This window comes from Alexandromys fortis, unplaced genomic scaffold (assembly GCF_014885135.2).
Source record: "Alexandromys fortis isolate MF-2015 unplaced genomic scaffold, M_Fortis_MF-2015_v1.1 scaffold_153, whole genome shotgun sequence".
Classification (NCBI taxonomy): Eukaryota; Metazoa; Chordata; class Mammalia; order Rodentia; family Cricetidae; genus Alexandromys; species Alexandromys fortis.
The window spans coordinates 1,769,982-1,776,951 of NW_026068032.1; positions in this window are offsets into that span (position 1 = coordinate 1,769,982).

A 6,970-nucleotide genomic window follows, 5' to 3' on the forward strand; every position below is an offset into this window, starting at 1 on the left:
TCCCACCCAGTCCCACAGCCATTCAGTCCCAAAGAAACACACAGAGAATTACATTAATATTAATTAATTACATTAATCATAAACTGGTTGGCCTACTTTAGCTCAGACCTCTTGTTTAACTAACTCTTACATCCTACATTAACCCATAATTTTTGTCTGTGTCAGCCACATGTCTTGGTATCTTTATCAGTGAGGCATTCTCATCTTGCTTCCTCTGGATGACGACTGCAGACTGAGCCTTTCCTCTTCCCAGAATTCTCCTGTTCTGGTCACCCCACCTATACCTCCTTCCTGGCTACTAGCTAAGCAGCATATTATTAAACCAATACAAGCAACAAATCTTTACAGGATACAAGATCATTTTCCCACAGCACTTCCCCCACCCTCCTTTTTTTTTTAACAAAAATTATTCTGAATCTGATCTCCTTTGTTTAGCTTTTTTCCTGACTGTTATCCACAACAACTTGTAACCAACACTCTAAACAAAGACAAACATCCATAATCCATTTTGGAGGAATATAGGTGTAGTTTTCTAGGCTACTTCCTGCTGATTGGGGACACTGATCATCTTATGGGGATCTAAAGAAAATTTTGAATTATGGTCAAGTCCTGACTGGAAAAATTTGTGAGTCTTGATCATCTCCACCAGCAGTCTTGAGGCTGTTCTGGATGTAGCACTCAGAGGAAACTTCAACAGAGGTTCTCTGAAATGTGGGGTCATCTGGGCCATGTAGGAGAGACCCAGTCATCTGCTCCTATTGGAGACTCTTCATGTGGTCTTCCTTGATAAAACCTGATTCTTCTTAACCCAGAATGAATCCATAGCCTCTCATTTCCAGTGGAAACAAAAGCAAAACCTCTCCTCCAAAGTAACATATCTTTTGTCTCAAATTTTGAAGTCAAGGAATTTTCAAAATACATATGTCAGATTAATCCAGCAGCATTTATAATGAAATGTCTTTAAGCAGCTGTTCCTCCTTCCTCAGCATTCAAACAATTTAAAGACAACACAATAACATACAGTATCCAGACTCTCTCTGTATTTGCAACCTTTATGTGACTCTATTTTAAACTCTATTTTTTTTTTATTTTATTTTTAATTTTGGTCCTTTGAGATAGAGTTTCTCTGTGTATCTTTCTCCTGGAACTCACTCTGTAGACCAGGCTGTCCTTGAACTCACAGAGATCAGCCTGCCTCTGCCTCCCAAGTGCTGGGATTAAAGGTGTGTGCCACCACACCCAACTATTCTCTTTCTTTCTTCTATTTTTAAGGACTTTATTTTTTTTCTCTCCCAAGCCTACATATATTTTTAAACATGCTCTAAACCATTTAGAGGGTTTTTTTTTTTTTGTCTAAATCTATCTTTACTCTATATCTCTTTTTTTTCTGACTACATGAGTCTTTAATTTGCTAAGTGATATGGCTAGGATTAGAGCCGTGATTTTGACGGCTGGATCCACCCATTCCTTAGCTTTCTGAGAGTTTAGTTTCATGGTGGAAGTACTGGCCAGAGCCATGTTTATTGTCACAACTCTATGAAGTTTTAAGGTCCCTGCCACCACCAAGAAGCATGTGATGGGTTATTCATAAACACCATTTAAGTGTTTTGTGGCAGGACCTCTTAAAAGGGCTGCAAGGTTATTGCAGCTAAAGCTGAGTCAGGAAGCCACTCTTAAGTGAGATGCACTTGCCTCTAGCAAACAGAGCCACCTGAGAAATTGCTGCTGCCAAGAAGTCATGCTTAACTGTGTTCTTTTGTGTCTAGAATTCCTTTCCAAACCCTCTCAGGTTTTAAGTGGATTTCAGGTTTGATCAAGGAAGACCCCATGAAGAGTCTCCAATAGGAGCTGATGGCCCAGATGACCCCACATTTCAGAGAACCTCTGTTGGAGTTTCCTCTGAGTTCTACATCCAGAACAGTTTCAAGACTGCTGGTGGAGATGATCAAGACTCACAGAATTTTCCAGTCAGGACTTGACCATAATTCAAAATTTTCTTTAGGTCCCCATAAGATTATCAGTACCCAAAATCAGCAAGAAGTAGCCTGGAATACTACACCTACATTTCCCCCAAAAAGATTATGGATGCTTATCTTTGTTTTGAATGTTGGTTACAAGTTGTTATGGATAATGGTCAGGAAAAACACTAAACAAAGGAGATTAGATTCAGAGTTTTTGTTTTGCAAAAAAGAGGGGGAAGTGCTGTGGGACAATGGTCTTGTACCCTGTAAAGGTTTCTCAATTGTACTGGTTTAATAAAATGCTGATTGGCCAGTAGCCAGGCAGGAAGTATAGGTGTGGCAACCCAGCAGGAAGTAGAGGTGGGGTGACCAGAACAGGAGAATTCTGGGAAGAGGAAAGGTTCAGTCTGCAGTTGTCATCCAGACACAGAGGAAACAAGATGTGACTGCCTCACTGAAAAAGGTACCAAACTATGTGGCTGACACAGACAAGAATTATGGGCTAATGCAGGAAGTAAGAGTTAATAAGAAGCCTGAGCTAATAGGCCAACCAGTTTATGATTAATGTAGACCTCTGTGTGTTTCTTTGGGACTGAATGGCTGCGGTACCAGGCATAACAGAAACCTCTGTCAACAGCCACTGCACTGTTTCTCCAGTCCCAGTGCTTCCAAGGAAAGTAATTAACTCTGGTAACATGAAATTACCATAGTGGTTTAGATATCAAAGTGAAGATAATATCAATCTAAATTTCAAGGTTCCGCTTCAGCTGCATGTTTGTTATTTCTTTAGGGATGACTAAATTAATATTTAAATATTAAATGAACTCTTCATTACTGAATTATTCCTTAGGAAAGAAAACAACGCTTAAACAAGATGGTATCTGGTACACTGAGTCCACATTCTCCTGCAGGGCCTGGTCCATGGCCCCCTGCAACACCTGTCTGTTCAAACCAAAATCCTTACCGTCCACTAGAGCCCCATGGAAGACTGAGTGAGCCGCTGATCCTTGGCACTGGGGCAACCACACGTGTTAGGAAGCTTCTTAAATAGCATCAGAATCATCAATTAATAAACTCGGTGCCCTGCTTCCCAGTCTGAATATGCCTCCCTCTGCATTTTAACTGCACATGACTGATCGTCATCATCATTTGCCCAAGATATAATAAATTAAGTTAGTAAATTCTTACAGGGAACACTTTGTGGATGTGCATGCCCTCAGACAAGAGCTACTGAATTTGCGTCAGCAGCGTTAACTCAAATGCGAAGGAAGGTTCTGACCTTCAGCATGTTGTGTGCTGTTATTAGTGCCGTGACACCTTCCAGCCGTCAGGGAGCCAAACTGCCAGGTCAGTAACTATAATATAACCAACGAGCAAGTGAGTCCTTTCTTCCTTTCTTTCTGAACAGTTGCCGTTGTAATTTGGTTACGCCATTTCCCCCTTCCCTTCCCTCCCATAAACCATCCTTGCTCACTTTCAAATCCACGGCCTCTCTTTTCACCAATGGTCACTGCACGCACATATGTGTATGTGTCTACATCTATATTCCTGGTACAGCCTGCTCAGTCTATATAATGTACGCTTGTGTGCACATGTTTTCAGGGCTGACCACTGGGTAACCAGGTGATGTTCTCTTCCCTGGGGAACTATTTCTCCTGCTCCCAGCATTCCCTGGTTCCTGCAGTTCCTTGAGTGGGGTCGAGGCCTACAGTAACAGTGCATGGTATTTATTCCTCCTGGCAGTCACACGTGTTCTGGCATTTGCTTCTTTGGTTAACTAGGGTAAGTGTGTGTGATAAACTGGTAGCTCCAGCTTGCAGGATTGGTAGGGCTGGACCAAAGCCAGCCCTCTCACTGACACTGCAGTGCTCCAAGGAGGCAACGGTGATGCCCATTGCTGGCCTTTAAGCATTTGTTACACACATATTTAATATCTGATAATTAAATAATAGGTGACCGGGGCTTGGTGACTGACTCAGCTGTTGAGAGTGTGCAATGTCCTTCCAGGGGACCCAAGTTCTCCTCCTGGTCTCCATGTCAGGTGCCTGTAGCTCCGCTCCAGGGAGCCCAACACTCTGGCCTATAGGGGCCCCTGCACTCGTGTGAGGGAGCGTGCACACGCATGCATACATTTTAAAATAAGACAAATCTCTAGCTGGGCATGGGGCTAACGCCTTTAATCAGCACTCAGGAGGCAGAGGCAGGAGGATCTCTGTGAGTTCCAGGCCAGCCTGGACTACACAGTGAGACTTTGTCTCAAAAAAAAAAAAAATTAAAACATGGGGTAACAGGATCTACCAAATACAGAGAAGGCTTATAGGACTTCTTATGGGAAATGTAAAAACAAATAGCGGAAGTCTTTGGTGTGCAAAATTTGACAGGAATGACCAGAAGGTGACCCCAGCTTTAACTCCCAGCCCAGTGGGGACTAAGGATAGATTGCTGCCGAGGACAGCTGTGTTCTCCTGGAACATCTCCAGGGAACCATCAGTCACAGGGTGAGGACATGCTTTCATTTCCCAGCTGTGCCTGGCTCTCAGCTTGGGAGGGATTCCCCAAGCAAGCCAGACAGGCCTGGCACTGGTGGGCAGCAGCCCGTGCGTCCTCACTGTGCAGGAGGAAGGAGAGGCACCGCAGGCACAGCCTGGACTCTGCACGGCCGACTTCAGACCTTTCCACTTTGTGTCAAACGCAGCCTGTGTTCCACATCCAGCTTCATTGCCTGCAGCTTGGAGTTAATCAGGTAGACGGATTCATCTCACTGGGTTATTGAGTTCCTGGCACATAATTAAGAGGCTGATGCTGAGTAAGGGAAAGCAGAGACCCCTGAGGACAGCGTTGGAAAGCCAGCGCAGAGGAGGGGAGGAGCCGAGCAAGGAAGCAAAGTGCCCCTTGAAGTCACCCATTCTCACTGCAGCCAGTGATGCACAATCACACTGATGGCATACTTGTTGAATCTTGTGTCTTCCAAGATTTGGACTTCGGGAATATACAAGACACCACTGAACCGATTTCAAGACTCCTCCAGCTAGATTTAATCGTAACTGAAAGGCAAAATAAAAATGAGTCCCCTGGTTTGAAGACGCTTTCCCTAAATCACCTGATCTGGCTTCCTTTCACTCCACAGAATCCATTCAAACATCTCAAGCCTGAACTTCAAAAATTTCTTTCTTTCTTTCTTTCTTTCTTTCTTTCTTTCTTTCTTTCTTTCTTCCTTCCTTCCTTCCTTCCTTCCTTCCTTCCTTCCTTTCTTTCTTTTTAACGTCATTTTCACAATTGGTTGATGATCTTGGAGCATCTCATGGCCTTTGCCCCACAATATCAGACAAGAGCATGCAGAGGAGACGGCATAGAAAGTGTTTTCCAGGCCAATGTGAGGGCAGAGTTGGCGAAGACAGAGCTGCCTAGATAGGCAAGCTGAAACAGTGAGCTGCGGGTGCAGTAGGAGACACTGCTCAATAAACAAAGTGGAGAACCCCGGAGAAGGACACCTGTCATTGACTTAAGGCTTTTACACACATGCACACACATATGCACATGCATACATGCAAACAAGCATGCACACATTCACAGGCCACACACAAACACAGACGGCACATTCTGCCCCTCCAGCCAGGTATCTTTCTGAAGGAATTATTTCCTGTAAAACAAAATTACCAGATAAATAATCTCGAGGAAAAAATATATACTATCATAAAAAATTAGGATTCTGCATAAAACATCCTATTTGCAGTGTTCAAACTGGGGAGAGAAGAACCAAATCTGACTTCCCACCTTCTCACTCTGGCAGCAAAGGCAGCTTCCCACCCCCTCTTCCCTTGGAGTCACTTGGTTTTCTTGTATGCAGCTGACTGCCCACTACGGTCACCTTGGGAATGTTTAAAATATTCTGGCATCTGGCTCTTATGGAAAGTTAAGTCAATGGGGGGCAGGGTGCTGGCCCAGATACCAGACAAGTTTCTTCCACTGAGCCCAGCCTCAAGGCTTTTCAGTCAGAAAGGGCTTTGATAAGTTCCCCCAAAGTAGAAACTTTTGCACTCTTAATTTTTCAGCAGTTTAGAAAGATCAAGTATGGAACTGGAGAAACAGCTCTGAGGTTAAGCTCACTTGAAGCTTAGCTCCATCCCCAGCAGGCAGCCATACAGACTCACAACTACCTGTAACTCAAGCTTCAGGGCATTCAGCGCCCTCTTCTGGCCTCCCCAGGTACCTGCACATTCATGCTGCATATACACACACTGAGACATACATAAATAAAAATATTTTCAAATTTACATGATGAAGCCAGGCGGTGGTGGTGCACACCTTTAATCCTCACACTTGGGAGGCAGAGGCAGGCAGATTGCTATGAGTTTGAGGCCAGTCTGGTCTACAAGATCTAGTTCCAGGACACAAACGTAGTTCATTCTTGGTGAGCACAGTCTGAAATACAGGAAGGCAAGGGAATCAGTGACGTCCCAGCAGGGATGCTCAGTGAGCCTTGGGGTCTATTGGTGTGATATAGATAATGCCAGACACTCTGACTACACTGGCAGGAGGCAGGCAAGTTGGTTCAGGGTTAGTTTTTAATCAAGGCTTGTGGGCTCAGTGTCATGATATAGCTTTAAAAGGCTGGTGAGATGGTTCAGGGGGTGCCCTGTCTTTGTTTTGTTTTCCTCTGCTTGTATGTGAAGATAGGATTCTTACTATGTGACCTTGCCTGGCCTTGAGCACATCATGGCCTCATCCCCACAGCAATCCTTCTGCCTCAGCCTCCTTGAGATTACTCAACCCACAGGCACAGGCCACTGCCCTGACTCAACATTTCCAAATTAAAACAGTGAACTCTTACACTGGGTCCCCACCACAAGCTCCCTTTCTCAGATGCAATGGCCATCTCAGTGTCTTACAGACATTCTCACGCAGACTTTTAAAGGACTTTGAGAACATACAGCCCCATGCTTCCTTTTTTCACGAAAATGCAGACTGCTGGGCAGCTGGTTTTCCTGTCATCTTCTTTGGTGAACTGA